Consider the following 16,685-nt stretch of genomic DNA (forward strand, 5'->3'; position numbering starts at 1 on the left):
GTACATATAATGCTTGTCATGTTGATCGATTTTGTGCGGTTCTGTCATTGTAAAACTATCAAGCTCTCAACTAAAAGTGCCGCTTTCACCTCCCGCCTCTAGCATGCGCTGGCGTTTCGCGAATGTTGCCGGAAATATAAACACGATTGCAACTGATAACTCGCCGCTATCACTGTGACGTTCCAGAATAAGGCGTTACTATACCAGAGAAGAAGAAGTGAACAGTGCCCATGAACAATTTCCACGTTAGCGGTTTTATTGTTGTTATTTATACGTTTATTAACATCATGGAACTCAAAATATGACGAATTTAACTGCACAGCATCACATACGTACCCCATGTAGTTTTTAATTTGCGTTGAAGACGACTTGGTTGATAGATGTTATCTAAGTAACGTTAGCTAACAATGGCTAACTGTATGGTTTTTCACACTCAAATAGCCTCCATCATGGAGGTGCTAGCGAATGCAGCCGTGGCAGAGATCTGTAAACTCGTAGACGATGACTATGCAGTGTTTCGTTTGGAAATAACTCAAAGCCAGAAAGAAAACAGGGCATTACGGAGGAAACTACAGCTACTGGAACTGAAGGTGGCACGGGAGCGCGTCGTTGCCAGTCCCAGTAGTGTCAAGATCCTTGACCGACACAGAAGAATGGCAAGAGGTACATTTTGGCCGAGGCTGCGCAGCCTGTCGCCGTTCATATTTAGCTCAGTGACTGTCGCCCCAATCCGGCTCTGTGTTCAGATGTATTACACAGAATTGGGTCTTGGTCAGTTGTTGGATAGTGTGCAATAATTCCCATGAATAGTAAGCTATCTTGAGCAAAGACACAATATCATATTCTAACCAGATTCATTATTTACTGCATATTCTATTTACACAATGAAAACAATGTTATGCATGGAATATAATACATCAATCAATAAATATTATACAGAGAAGTTATGAGAAGTGTTACTTTACATCTATGTCAATTGTAGACAGTGTCAATAGTGTACGATATACCATTGACAGCACCTAAACCACCTCTTTTCCCCCAATCACTCTCTCAGGTGAAATACATCTCACTGGAAGCCACAAGAGCTTTGTGAATCCAGCGGGACACAATACATGGAGAGATGACCAACCTATCACTGTTGATGAGGGGAGTGGAACCTCAACTCAGAACGTTATCGTGATAGAGGTTAGTGTAATAGTGTTACATTAAATTACAGTATATCATATGTGACTTGCTTACATGTACATCCTCATTTATCTGCCATAAGGGAGCTTGTGAGACTTCCCTACGACATTGTTATCCGTTAATAACCTCCACTCTCCACCTCGTCAGTCTACAGAGGCTGCAGGTCCTGGGGTCAAGCAGGAGAGGTCTGAAGGAAAGGAGGACCCACGGCATAGCAGAGACATCCAGAATGGAGCGGCTGGAGAGCACCCTGTAGCCACGAAGGACCCCACCACTGCGCAGCCCAGGACCCGACACAGCATCACGGAGGTCAGTGGAACGCCGATCGCCGTCCTCAAGTCAGAGACAGACACCGAGACTTTAACTGTAACACAAATGCAATTACACAGAGGATCTGGCTTAGAGTATTTACCAGTATTTCACCAGAACCAGAGGACTGTTCATTCCCGTGGGGATGTTGATGGTGACTCGTTAGACACTGGCGAGGATGATCCGTCTTGTTCTTATGCTACAGAGATGGACCCTGGTAACGTGCCCTCGTCTTTAGAGACACAGACTGATCTGTCTAGAGGGGAATGGAACCGGTGCAGTAGTAGTGTATACTCTGAAGGGTGCCTAGATGAGAAAGGCGAGGTTCTGGGCATAGATGAGGTGACTGTGAAAGTGGAGGGCGACGTTCCTCCCACATGGAATGCAGATAGTCACCTAGGAGATGGACTCACACAGGGCAGAGATTTCTTAGATTACAGGGAAAGCTTAGAGACAAATTCAAATGTCGCTACCCACTCCCCTTTACACATGTTCAGGAATCGCGACCCAGTGTCCAGATCAATGGGGCCTACTGATCCACACCGCCTCGTCCTTTTCGATAAGGGATTGAACTCAAACGACAGGGCTAGAGCCCAGGCTCGGCGTGGAGGAGCAACATCAGGCAAAAGTAAAGAGAAACGGTTCCTCTGCATGTTCTGTAACAAAGGCTTCAGCTGCCCCCAGAAGGTGGAGATCCACCAGAGGGTCCACACAGGGGTGAAACCCTTCAGCTGTACCCAGTGTCCCATGGCCTTTGCTCAGGCTGGTGACTTGAAGAGACACCAGAGGGTCCACACAGGGGAGAAACCCTTCAGCTGTACCCAGTGTCCCATGGCCTTTGCCCAGGCTGGTCACCTGAAGAGACACCAGAGGGTCCACACAGGGTAGAAATAATACAGCTGACCCCATTATCAGAAGAGATTCTTGCACCAGCTGAAGATGCACCTGAAGGTCCACATGGGAGAGAGGCTGTTTGCCTGTACGCACTGCGGGAAGAGGTTCTCAGAGAGGAGATACCAGAAAAAAAACATTCCACTCGGTAGCTTCTGACGGTTAGATCAAACCCTGCATTAAAGACAAAGATGAATTGTCATTGTTGTCGGCACAAAAAGATCCACAGACACATTTGGAATTACGAGAGTTACTTATTTCAGTGTTGAATATTGCATCCAGACATTGTGTGATATATAAGGCATATATAGGGCTGGGTGATATATCCAATTAATTCAAATTAATGTTTTAACGCAATGTTTCAAATGCATGTTTCGCAAGAATTTTGTTTTTATTTGTATATATTTTTTTCATTCTACAGTGCCTTCAGAAAGTATTCATAGCCCTTGACTTATTCCACGTTTTGTTACAGCCTGAATTCAAAATGGATTAAAAATAATAATTCTCGACCATCTACACAATACCCCATAATGTAAATACACAATACCCCATTTTTGCGAATACAGAAATGTCTCATTTACAAAAGTATTCACACCCCTAAGTCAATGCATATTACAGCTGTGAGTCTTTAAGATCTTTCCACACCTGGATTGTACAATATTTGCACATAATTTTGTAATTCTTCAAACTCTGCCAAGTTGGTTGTTGATAATTGCTAGACAGCCATTTTCCAGTCTTGCAATAGATTTTCAAGTAGACTTAAGTCAAAACTGTATTTAGGCCCCTCAGGAACATTCAACGTCATCTTGGTAAGCAACTCCAGTATATATTTGGCCTTGTGTTTTGGGTTATTGTCCTTCTGAAAGGTGAACTCTTTCCCAGTGTCTGTTGGAAAGCAAATTGAACCAGGTTTTCCACTAGGCATTTGCCTGTGCTTAGCTCTATTCCATAGTCCTTTGCCAATTTACAAGCTTACCCATAACATGATGCGGCCATCACCATGCTTGAAAATATGAAGTGTTATTCAGTGTTGTATTGGATTTGCCCCAAACATAACGCTTTGCATTCAGGACTTTTATTTCTTTGCCATATTTTTTGCCATATTTTTTGCAGTAGTGCCTTGTTGCAAACAGGAGGCATGTTTTGGAATATTTTTATTCTGTACATGCTTCCTTCTTTTCACTCTGTCATTTGCGTTAGTGTTTTGGATTAACTACAATGTTGTTGATCCATCCTCAGTTTTCTTCTATCACAGCCATTAAACTCTGTAACTGTTTTAAAAGTCACAATTGGCCTCATGAAGAAATCCCTGAGCGGTTTCCTTCCTCTCCAGCAACTGAATTAGGAAGAACGCCTATATATTTGTAGTGACTGAGTGTATTGATACACTATCCAAAGTGTAATTCATAACTTCACCATGCTGAAAGGTATATTCAATGTCTGCTTTTTTAAATGTTTAACCCATCTACTGGGGTGCCCTTATTTGCGAGGCATTGGAAAACCTCCCTGGTCTTTGTGGTTGAATCTGTGTTTGAAATTCACTGCTTGACTGTGGGACTATATAGATGATTGTATGTGTGGGGTACAGATATGTGGTAGTTATAAAGAAATATTGTTCCAGACAGAATGAGTCCATGCAACTTATTATTTTTATTTAACCTATATTTAACTAGGCAAGTCAGTTAAGAACAAATTCTTATTTCCAATGACGGCCTACTCTGTGCACTGTGACTTGTTCAGCACATTTTTACTCCTGAACTCATTTAGGCTTGCCATAACAAAGGCTTTGAATACTTATTGACTCAAGACATTTCAGCTTTTCATTTTTAATACATTTCTAAAAAACATAATTTCATTTTGACATTATGGGGTATTGTGTGTAGGCCAGTGACACAATCTTAAAAATCAGGCTGTAACACAACAAAATGTTGGAAAAAGTCAAGGGGTGTGAGTACTTTCTGAAGGCAGGGGTCTTTTTGGTATTGTGCCCTTTGTTTCTTCTGTGCTGTGTGAACTGTGCACCTTCCCACTCGCACACAGACACCAAGCCCCTCCCCTGCCACTCACAACAACAATGACGAAAGATAACTGAACCTTTCTACCAATACCCCTTTTTATGTCTCAACACCCAAATTGTAGAACAGAGCAGATCCTACTAAAACGAGAGTATCAATGAACATGATTGTGTCAGGGGCCTCCCGAGTGGCGCAGTGGTCGAAGGCACTGCATCGCAGTGCTAGCTGTGCCACTAGAGATTCTGGTTTCGAGTCCAGGCTCTGTCGCAGCCGGCCGCAACCGGGAGACCCATGGGGCGGCGCACAATTGGACTAGCGTCGTCCGGGTTAGGGGAGGGATTTGGCTGGCAGAGATGTCCTTGTCTCATCGCGCACTAGCGACTCCTGTGGCGTGGCGGGCCGGGCACAGTGCACGCTGACACTCCTCCAGGTTAAGTGGGCATTGTGTCAAGAAGCAGTGCGGCTTGGTTGGGTTGTGTTTCGGAAGACGCACAGCTCTCGACCTTCGCCTCTCCCGAGTCCGTACAGGAGTTGCAGCGATGGGACAAGACTGTAACTACCAATTTGATACCACAAAATTGGGGAGAAAAAGGGGTAAAAAAAAAAAAAAGAACATGATTGTGGAAAATTAATGTTCAGTTCTGTCGCAAGCTCGGCATTGTGGTACCACGTACCGCTAGCAGGATGTTAGCCACATAGTGTTATGTGCTTGCTGTCTAGTCTGTGTTTTTATAAATGTGCAATGAGCATTAAAAAGTCAATTCCTTTTATGAATGTATAACTCGTTCTCATTCCGAGAAATAAGCATCATCTTGTCCAGGTAGGCCACTTGATTTCAATATCTAAACAAAGTGAACAGGCTATGTTGTTCCAACAGTTGGAGATGGACAGGAGGGTGCAATCATCACAGTTCAACTGTTCTACCTTGGTAGCAAGCAAATAGATCCAACTGAACCAATAACTTTGATTTGAAGTTGGCTAGACATGAAATATAAAGATTAGCTGGCTACTCACTAGAACGTGGGCTTGTGCTTGAGAGATTGTGTTAATTTTCAGCTATAAGAAGATAGTCAATATTAGTGAATGTGCGTTATGCAGGGTTCTGGTTAAATTTGTAACATAAATTGCATTTTCATAGACTTGAAAGCTAGATCAGGGATTATTGCCAAAAAAAGCAGTTTAAAATATTTTGATAAAATAATTACATTATTTGTGGGTCTTATGGTTGTGGAAGGTCATATATTTAGCCTAGGTATAATTTTACAAACCCTGAATTCATTCGATTATTTATGACTGTTTGAAATTAATTGTATTGACCTTTAATTGTGCAACAAAGATTATTTCGAGAGAACTTTAGAAAATCGAGATGTAGATCATGAATCACCCATAAATTTGAAAAAATCTAAATGATTTTAGACCATATCGCCCAGCCCTAGGCATATAAGTCTAAAAAGCATGTTTTATATATTGTGTTTGTACTGTATAGGCTCTGATGTTTATAAATGCCTATTTCATTACTTCCATTCAACTACATCATTTCTTTCCCAAGACACTTTTTAATGAGAAAATGTATGTAGTTTATCATGCAGATTTGTAGTTGAGACATGTGTGTGTGGTTTTCATATGGTGTATTTAACACTTGTGTTTAATAAACACAAAATGGGACTTTTCATGCAGACTTTAATTGAGAATCTCTTTAGTACACATCACATCTGATCTCACCCTATTCTGCATACACCTGAGTGCTTTTTAACCAATATACACTTACTAAATATACCAACACATACTCACACACTAACAAACACCTACTGTACATGTCAAAATAGTTTAGTCAGGTTTGTCTGATGGTGACTTAGAACTTATGATAGCTGACTTATTTTTTACCCACAACATGTTTATGTCCACTATGATGGGTTTAACAACAATGAAGTCATTCTGTAACTACAGCATAGGACTCAAAAGTAGTGGGGAAGGGTAAACACTCCATGTTGAAAGTGTGTTTATTATCTGTGTGTACACACATGAGGGAGTGTATGTCTATGTAATCTGTACCACCTGTTTCTTCCAGGAGGAGGAGGGTCCAGAGGTGCTGCTGGTGAAGGAGGAGGGTTGTGAGGAGGGTCTGGGGAACCCTGAGGGGACCATGGTCATAGAGGACAACCAGACTACATCTCCTCCTGAACCCACAGAAGAACCTGCTGAGCAGCACAGGACCACACACAGTCTCACTGAGGTGAGCCCACTGTAAACTACTGTCTGCATGTTATTAGGTCAGGGCTCGTATCCACAAAGCCTCTCGGAGCAGGATAGCTGATCTAGGATCTGTTTAGCCTTTTAGATTATAATGAATAAAGCCAAAAAGACAGATGGGGACCTAATCCTAGATCAGCATTATTACGCTGAGACGTACAAGTATTTCGCTACAACCGCAATAACATCTGTGTATGTGACCAATAAAATTTGATCCTAGATCAGCCCTCCTACTCTGAGACACCTTCTAGATACCGGCCCTGATGTTGACTTAGTCATCATTGAGACCAGGGTCTCTTTCACAAGGGGGCCCTGCTTATACAATTCATAAGACAACAACTAATCAAATCAGATACAATGTAAAACAAACAAAAATACAGCATTACACAAATATTCAAGAAAAAGTTACGAAGGCCCCCAATCAATATTTTAAATTGCCTGAGCGGCACCATAACATCCAATTGTAATGTATTTTGTAGTTGGTTCCAGCAATGAGGTGCATTATAACAAAAAGTGGATTTACCTAGTTCGGCGGAGAACCGAGGAAACTCGAGTTAACCAACCCTATGAACGGGTTTGGTATCTCATGATTTTATACTTTAACAACAAAGTTAGGTAAGTTGGAAGCTTGTGTAGTAGAGCTTTGTAAACAAACAAACAAAAAAGGAGTAATGAAGTGATCTACGGGACTTTAATGAGGACCAGCCAATTTGATACAGGATGCAGTGGTGAATATTAAAACTGTCACCTGTGATAAAACAAATGGCGCTATGGTAGACGGCATCTAAAGGTTTAAAACTAGTGGCTGCTGCAATCTTGTAAATGGTGTCACCATAGTCAAAAACTATCAGGAAAGTTGACTGTACAATCTGCTTTCTGCTATTCCGGGAAAGGAAAGATCTATTTCTAGAAAATAATCCCACTTTCAAGCTTAGCTTTTTAACTAGCTCATCCGTAACTTTTTTTTGAACATTAAATCTTTATCAATCCAAATGCCCAGATATTTACAAGCGGGAACCTGATCGATGGGAGAACCAACAATCCAATTAATAGAAATGTGGTCCATCTGAAACATTTTTGCGAGAATTAGAGAACATGCATTTAGTCTGGCCTACAATTAAGTACACATTTTAAACCAACCAGGTCTTTCTGTAAGGCATCAAGGTCAGATTGCAGCATTTACAGCCTGCTCAAGTGGCAATGGCACACCCCTGAGTGCTTGCAGAGTGACGTCATCAGAGTGCAACGCATGCTGAAAGCGGAATGAGAGAGCGCTCAGTTAAAAAACAAAAAGTGTTACTGAAAAATGTCCCTTTTGTTTTTTTTAAACTAGCCTACCTGTTTAATTTGGATCCTGCGACGTGGTTAGCTCAGTTGTTGTGGACAGCTACTATCTGTTCCGGGACACTGCCCAAACCCTGAAGTCTGAAGAGCTGCTGCTTGGCGACGCAGCTTGCCTAGTTGCTAGCTATCAAGCTAGCCAGGTTTCTTTGACAATTTGAACACAGCCTGCAACGCGGTTAGCCCTTGTGGCTGGGACCGCGGATAGTCCTGAGCTTGTGGCTGTTTAAATCCCTGCTGTTTGTTGCTGTTCCCATCGGCCCTGCGAGCTGTGCTGTCTGAAATTGCGTGGAGTACCCGTTAGCCTACATTGCTACTATCATGCCGCCCAAAGTCAAAGAAGGTTGGAGAGGACAGTGTAAATCAACAAAAATGTCTACAAGCAATTGTTACAGCAACAGAAAAATGGCTTCAAGAGCTTTGTCCAAATACTGGTGGACTCGACTAACAAAATAATGGACGATCTGACCAGGGAGATGTGAATGTCATGGAAGAGACTTGCAGCAAGATGACAACAAACTAAGTCCACATGAGATGACATCAGCAAATCATTATTACAGATGACTGGGAAAACAGACTATCTAGAGGGACAATCCAGGAGGAATAACATTGTTGTGGATGGCCTACCAGAGTCTACACATGAGACCTGGATGGAGTTAGAGGAGAAAGTGAGAAAATGATCACTGAAAAGCTGCAGATGGATCAAAAGAAAATTGAGGTGGAGCACACCCACAGGTCTGGAAAACATGTAACCAGCCCAGGTGACAGACCCAGGCTGATAGTGGTCAAGCTCCTAAGGTTCAAAGACAAGATGGCTGTTCTGGAGAGACCCAAGAACTTGAGAGGAACCAACATCTTCCTCAACGAGAACTTCTCTGCCAGAGGCAGAAAGAACTTATCCCAGCTATATGAAAGCTGCCAGATAGCATGGGGACATTGCTTACATCTGCTACGACAAGCTCATTGTCCACCCTCCGTCACAAAAGTCCGGGAGGAGTGAGAGTGCCAAGCTTCTGGGTCAATAGCTTCAGCCCAACATCACATACATACACCAACTGTCACTCACAGGTGCCTGATTGACTGACTCTTAGTGAAATAATAATTATTTCTCTCTCCATATTATGTCCATCTCAGGTAAGCTACCCAGGAAAGGGCTAAGATTAGCCCATATTAATTACAGTGCCTTCGGAAAGTATTAATACCTATTGACCCTTTCCACATTGTTGTTACAGCCTGAACTCAAAATGGATTGAAGGTATTTTTTTCTCACTCATGTACACACAATATCCCATAATGACAAAGAGAGAACATGTTTTTCAGACATTTTTGCTAATTTATTTTAGATGAAATACGGAAATAACTAATTTACATAGCTATTCAAACCCCCAAGTCTAAACTTTGTAGAAGCACCTTTGGCTGAGATTATAGCTGTATTAAAGAGTATTTAGTACCTTGTTTCAAACAGGATGCATGTTTTGGAATATTTTTATTCTTTCACTCTGTCAATTAGGTTAGTATTGTGGAGTAACTATGTTGTTGATCCATCCTCAGGTTTATCCTATCAGAGCCATTAAACTCTCTAACTGTTTTAAAGTCACCATTGGGCTAGGAAGGACACCTGTATCTTTGTAGTGACTGGGTATATTGATTCACCATCCAAAGTGTAATTAATAACTTCACCATGCTCAAAGACATATTCAATGTCTGCTTTTTTATTTCTACCCATCTACCAATAGGTGCCCTTCTTTGCGAGGCATTGGGAAACCTCCCTGGTCTTTGTGGTTGAATCTGTGTTTGAAATTCACTTGCTCGACTGAGGGACCTTACAGATAATTGTATGTGTGGAGTACAGAGATGTAGTAATTCAAAAAGCATGTTAAACACTTATTGCACACAGTGTCTTGTATAAGCAGGTCCAGTAATATCCACTCAACTTTCATGGGCATATAACGTGGCAGCTGTAAATCAGCCAGCCGCATCCCCTACCAGCCCTCACTCGCCTGCTTCAGTCGTCTGCTCTTCATGCGTATCTATAACTCCGTCAGTTTAAAAAATATATATATATATATATATATATATATAATTTTGCTGTGATGGCGAGCGGGGATCCAGACCCTGGTGAGTCTAATGTTAGATTTGTAAATGTATTACATTGGAGCAGCGCACAAAGCAAGCAATGTTGATAAATTGTCAAATTTCCTCGCCTTTTATAACCAAGAGCACAGACCAGTCTGAGTAGACTTTGCAAGTTCACTGTCATGCAGCCTCTGAGTGTCAGGGAGGGAAAATCAAGCACTGCTTCGCGACACGCATGCTTGCAGCTTTCCAGCAAAGAAAACGGCTCATCTCTAGCCTAAACGGTTAAACAAATATTACCGGAGATGCCTTTTTTTCTTTCTATCGGGATTCGCACACATTTGACATAATTTCACAAATCATGTTGAGGCCATTTTGAACGAATCGCTGGTCGCTAATTATTGATTTGATAACTAACAGCGTTGTAACATGACCGGAACATACTGTAGCTAGCTAACAACCTGGTAACTTGACAGTAAATTTAGGCAAATTTGATTGGCACAGGAAGAAAGGAAAGGGTCTGCTACTCACGAGATGTGCTTCAAAAGGTAGGATTCATATAGCCTAATGTAAGCCTAAACTATATCAAAAATCTATTTCTGGTGCTCCTTAAATTCAGTTTGGTGCCTAACTTGTAAAAGTTGGGAGCAGTGTGTGTTTGTGGGGGAGAGAGAGTGGTGTGTGTGTTTTTGAGAGTGAGGGCGACAGTGTGTCTGTGCCTGTTAACTAAAGAGTAAAGGTTTCATGCAGTGTTTTTCCCCATACTGACACAATGACATGCAGATTATTATGCATGTACAGTATATTCCTTCCTCCCATTCCTCCAGCTAAATCACAGGTAGGCCTTTGCAAATATGAGCAAATCAGCCCATCTATGCCGTATTCTATTATACACTGTGAAGTTAAATTCAATGTGTTGTATTGAGTAGAAGTCTGAGTTTCAGTAACAGATTTTTTGAGACATATTTTTGAAAACGTGAACAAGCGTCCGATGAACGGGGCGCACAGGATGCTAAGCCACAGATAAGTTTTTCCTACCAAGGTATCGAGATACTATTTGGTGTCGTGGTACTTGGCCTGGTATCGTATCGTTTGTAAAATGTTGGTATCATGACAACACTAGTTCAAATAAATTATGCAAAATAGGTGGCAAAAAAGTCAGCCAGGCTACTCAGCTGATTGGTTGACATACTGTAAATGTAGATTGTTTTTTTACAAAAATTAACAAAATTATGAAATTATATTACCAAACCAAGATAAATGACATAAAACCCAATGGAAAAATACTTTAAGTTATATTATGGGTAGAAAACCCAATTCTTCTCCATCATTCATTTTGATGGGTCATTTATAACAAAACCTTTTGATATTGCCAATCATTTCAATGACTAATCAGGGCATAACTACAATCTGTCTCCTTAATTAGCCTAGTGCACATCCTCACTAGGCCCAAGTTTGTTTTCCCTGGCTAAAACGTTCTTATTATACCTCAGTGGGCTAAACTAGCTGGCTAGCTGAACTATGCCAAACTTCATAAATACTGCACCATCAACTTCAAAACTAATTTGCTAGTTATACAATCATGAACTAAGAAATTAGCTGGGGATTTTTTTAAATTATGTTTCGTTGAACAGTCATATCTGGTTTGAGATGTCTGTCATAAGACGACGGTGGTGAAGGATATCATTGCTACTTAACGTGGATTCAAGTTCAGTTTTGAGATCCACCGGCATCATTGGCGTAGGGTTAGCTGGAAGTTTCTGACTGGTCTTGGAACTGTGACAACGGGCAGCCTTTCCCCGCTCGGCTCAATGGGATATGTAGTGATTTTGCCAACACAGCCAGATATTTACAGTCTTGTACCCTTAACCTTTTTTTTTTAACTGACTATTGAATTACTTGATTAAATCTGACTTTATCAGTATAATGAGTAATCCAGGAATGTCACGTGTCAATTAACTTGAGAAAACGCGCATGAATAGCAAATCTACAGATCGCTATGACTACACTGAATGGCTAAATTACTTCCGGACTCTCAGGATCCGCGGAGCTCCTCTTCACCACTCTGATCATGGTCAAGTCATAATGACCCGAGTTGTTGTGAAGATGAGGGGCATGTCTGTTGTTCTGCGTTACAGTACAAATCAACTGTACTGTAAAATCAACTGTTAAGGGTCTGGTCTCGGCCCATCTTGATTACTGTCTGGTAGTATGGTCAAGTGCAGCAAAGAAAGACCTAGCAGAGCTGCATCTGGCTCAAAGCACTGAGATGCAGTGCCTCAGACCGCTGCGCCACTCAGGAGCACTAAAGGGTTGACGAGAGATGAACTGCTTCTATTCTAGTTTTCATCCGAAAATATTACTGTGATGAAAATTCCCGATTGTCTGCATAATCAAATAACATTCAGCTCAGACACCCAAACATACCCCCACAAGACATGCCACCACGGGTCTCTTCACAGTCCCCAAGTCCAAAACAAATTGACGGCAACGCACAGTATTATACTGAGCTGTGATCGCATGGAACTCCCATCTCCTATTACTCAAGCATCTCATTGACCGGCGGGGTCTGTGAGGCGACACACATACAGACACACTAACACACACACTTTTTTGTTGTTGTATTGTTTGTATATCGTATTTTAAATTTGTGTGACTATCCTTGTCTATCACTAAGTGTTTTGTTACTTGTCGTCCTTTGTGTTTTATTGTGGACCCCAGGAAGAGTTTTGCTGCTGCTTCGGCAAAAGCTGATGGGGATCCAAATAGTGTTGTCTGCGTACATGCCTTTCAATGATACAAGTCCAACCCAAACAGTGCCAACTAAAGCCAACCTTTACTATTGCAGTCAATAGACATGGAGGATGGGAAGCCTGGTCGGCTGCTGGTCAAACAGGAGACAATGGAAGACGAAGCAGAGAGCGTTGATCTGCTGAGTGGAGTAAAGATGGGGGAGCAAGGTAAGGAAGAAATTCATATAGCCTACATACAGTAATAGATCTTCAATGGGAATAGTGATGCACCTGGCTATTATTTTGTCCATACAACTCCATATGTAGAGTTTTTTTGCCATATTTCTTTAAGTCTATTTTGTAACCTATTCCTGCAGATAGTTGGCTGGAGGCTAACAAAGGAGACTGGGTGGCCATCTTGGATTCGCAGGCCAGGACCAGAGGTGACATAGTGGATGTCAGTGGATGGGACAGCGTCCTCAACTCTGGGCTGGGGAACAACACTCTTAACCACAACCAGAAACAGACAGTCGAACACAAAACAACATCCGATCTTAGGCTGCATGACAACAGACTGGATGAGACCAGGGCGAGGCGTAGATTTGGTCTGCAGGGACAGGGAGGTGTCTGTATGCGGCGGGAGAGAACAGATACAGACTCTGCTAGCGATGCTCCGTCCTGCTCCTATAGTTGTGATTCAGAGAGACTGATGGGGCCTCAGGTTAACCCCCTAACAGGTGCTGCCATCAGCCTGCCTTCTATAGGATCTATTAACTGGAACATGGACCTTGCTACAACACAGACACTCCCTGGCCTTCGTCCTCCTCACACTCTCCTAATGTTAAACCAGACCTCAGACAATTCCTGTGCCTCAACACTAAATGGCTACACAAGCCCATTGACAAATGACAGTAGTGGAAACAGCATTAGTAAAGGTGGCAGCGCCAAAGAGAAGCGCTTCCTGTGTTCGTTCTGTGGGAAAGCCTTCCGTTTCCCCCAACAGGTGGCAATCCACCAGAGGTTGCACATGGGGGAGAAACCGTTCGGGTGCCACCTGTGCCGGGCTAGTTTCTCCCACTCGTCCAACCTGAAGAGGCACCAGAGGGTCCACACAGGGGAGAAACCGTTCGGCTGCCACCTGTGCCGGGCTAGTTTCTCCCACTCGTCCAACCTGAAGAGGCACCAGAGGGTCCACACAGGGGAGAAACCCTACAGCTGCCCCAGTGTGGGAAGAGGTTCTCCCACCAGCACCAGCTGAAGATGCAGTTGAAGGTCCACAGGGGAGAGAGGCTGTTTGCCTGTACGCATTGCAGGAAGAGGTTCTCAGGGAGGAGCTATGTCAGGATACACCAGCAGAAAATGCACACAGTCCATGTATAGAGTATAGTGACATGTAATTTAGTACTAGTTAGTTAGTTTGTAGTTAATTCTGTTGGTTTGGGATGTATTAGGGAACTGGATGAGGAGAACTTAGGAAAGAAAAAGTATGATGAGGCAGAGTAGATAATATGGTGATGGTGTCTGTAAAAATGCTTCACTGATGAAGAGTGACAAACTTTGTGTCTTTAGGTGTTTTATAGTGAGATAATGATAGTGCCTTAATTCATTTTTACTTGACGAAGTAGTGAAGATGTATGTAGTGTGCAATTCCATGGTAACAGTGACGCTGATGCTCACTTTTTCACTTTAAAATGTATGCTAAGCAAAAACCATTGATTGCGAAGTTTAACAAACCATACATACACCTACAGTTGAAGTTGGAAGTTTACATACACCTTAGCCAAATACATTTAAACTCAGTTTTTCACAATTCCTGACATTTAATTCTAGTAAAAATTCCCTGTCTTAGGTCAGTTAGGATCACAACTATATTTTAAGAATGTGAAATGTCTGAATAATAGTAGCGAGAATCTTTTATTTAATTCATCACATTTCCAGTGGGCCAGAAGTTTACATACACTCAATTAGTATTTGGCAGCATTGCCTTTAAATTGTTTAACTTGGTTCAAACGTTTCGGGTAGCCTTTCACAAGCTTTCCATAATAAGTTGGGTCAATTTTGGCCCATTCCTCCTGACAGAGCAGTGGTAACTGAGTCAGGTTTGTAGGCCTCCTTGCTCGCACACGCTTTTTCAGTTTGCCCACAAATTTTCTATAGGATTGAGGTCAGGGCTTTGTGATGGCCACTCCAGTACCTTGACTTTGTTGTCCTTAAGCCATTTTGCCACAACATTGGAATAATGCTTGGGGTCATTGTCCATTTGGAGGACTCATTTGCAACCAAGCTTTAACTTCCTGATTGATGTCTTGAGATGTTGCTTCAATATATCCACATCATTTTCTTTCTTCATGACGCCATCTATTTTGTGAAGTGCACCAGTCCCTCCTGCAGCAAAGCACCGCCACAACATGATGCTGCCACCCCCGTGCTTCACAGTTGGGATGGTGTTCTTCGGCTTGCAAGCCTCCCCCTTTTTCCTCCAAACATAACAATGGTCATTATGGCCAAACAGTTCTATTTTTGTTTCATCAGACCAGAGGACATTTATCCAAAAAGTACGATCTTTGTCCCCATGTGCATTTGCAAACCGTAGTCTGGCTTTTATTTGGCGGTTTTGGAGCAGTGGCTTCTTCCTTGCTGAGTGGCCTTTCAGGTTATGTCGATATAGGACTTGTTTTACTGTGGATATAGATATTTTTGTACCTGTTTCCTCCAGCATCTTCACAAGGTTCTTTGCTGTTGTTCTGGGATTGATTTGCACTTTTCACACCAAAGTACGTTCATCTCTAGGAGACAGAACGCGTCTCATTCCTGAGCGGTATGACGGCTGCGTGGTCTCATGGTGTTTAAACCTGCGTACTATTGTTTGTACAGATAAACGTGGTACCTTCAGGCGTTTGGAAATTGCTCCCAAGGATGAACCAGACTTGTGGGGGTCCACAACTTTTTTTCTGAGGTCTTGGATGATTTCTTTTGATTTTCTTATGATGTCAAGCAAAGAGGCACTGAGTTTGAAGGTAGGCCTTGAAATGCATCCACAGGTACACCTCCAATTGACTCAAATTATGTCAATTAGCCTATCAGAAGCTTCTAAAGCCATGACATCATTTTGTGGAATTTTTCCAAGCTGTTTAAAGGCACCGTCAACTTGGTGTATGTAAACTTCTGACCCACTGGAATTGTGATACAGTGAATTATAAGTTAAATAATCTGTAAACAATTGTTGGAAAAATTACTTGTGCCATGCACACAGTAGATGTTCTAACTGACTTGCCAAAACTATAGTTTGTTAACAAGAAATTTGTGGAGTGGTTGAAAAACTACTTTTAATGACTCCAACCTAAGTGTATGTAAACGTCCGACTTCAACTGTATATGCATAAGTCTACTTTTAACAATTGCCACTGACAATTTTACTAAAACACATTTATTTGAGGAGCAGTGCGGATGCAAATTTTGATAAAAGAATGGCAGTTTTTTGTGACCACTTTTTTCCAAAAACTCTTAAATATCTATTCCGAATTAAGATTCAAATATGTCTGCAGAAAGAATGTGTCAGCTATGATATGACACCTTGAGTTTGAAAAAAACTATGTAGATGATTGAACTACAGTCAGTGAAGTGGAACAACACCCAGTAACATAATGACATCATGGGTCCTTGATCTGTACTATATAGAAATGCATAATTATGAGTCTAATTCTCTTCATGGTGATGTATCCTGAATAGGTACAAAGGTAGAAAAATGTAATCCTCCTTTGCATGTTTGAGTATTATACTACACACTGGCTATTATTCTAATGAGCTCCGCACCCAAGCAAGACCAAATTTGGTTGGTCAAGACCGGACCAAATCTGTACCAATCATAGACTTCTATGTTTAACAAG

At 41.9% G+C, this 16,685-nt stretch overlaps 1 pseudogene; it reads left to right on the forward strand.

Annotated features, from left to right (window-relative positions):
• Positions 1–217: 217 nt before the first annotated feature.
• LOC120034813 lies at positions 218–14,524 on the forward strand (annotated as a pseudogene).
• Positions 14,525–16,685: the final 2,161 nt, after the last annotated feature.

This window comes from Salvelinus namaycush, chromosome 42 (assembly GCF_016432855.1).
Source record: "Salvelinus namaycush isolate Seneca chromosome 42, SaNama_1.0, whole genome shotgun sequence".
Lineage (NCBI taxonomy): Eukaryota > Metazoa > Chordata > Actinopteri > Salmoniformes > Salmonidae > Salvelinus > Salvelinus namaycush.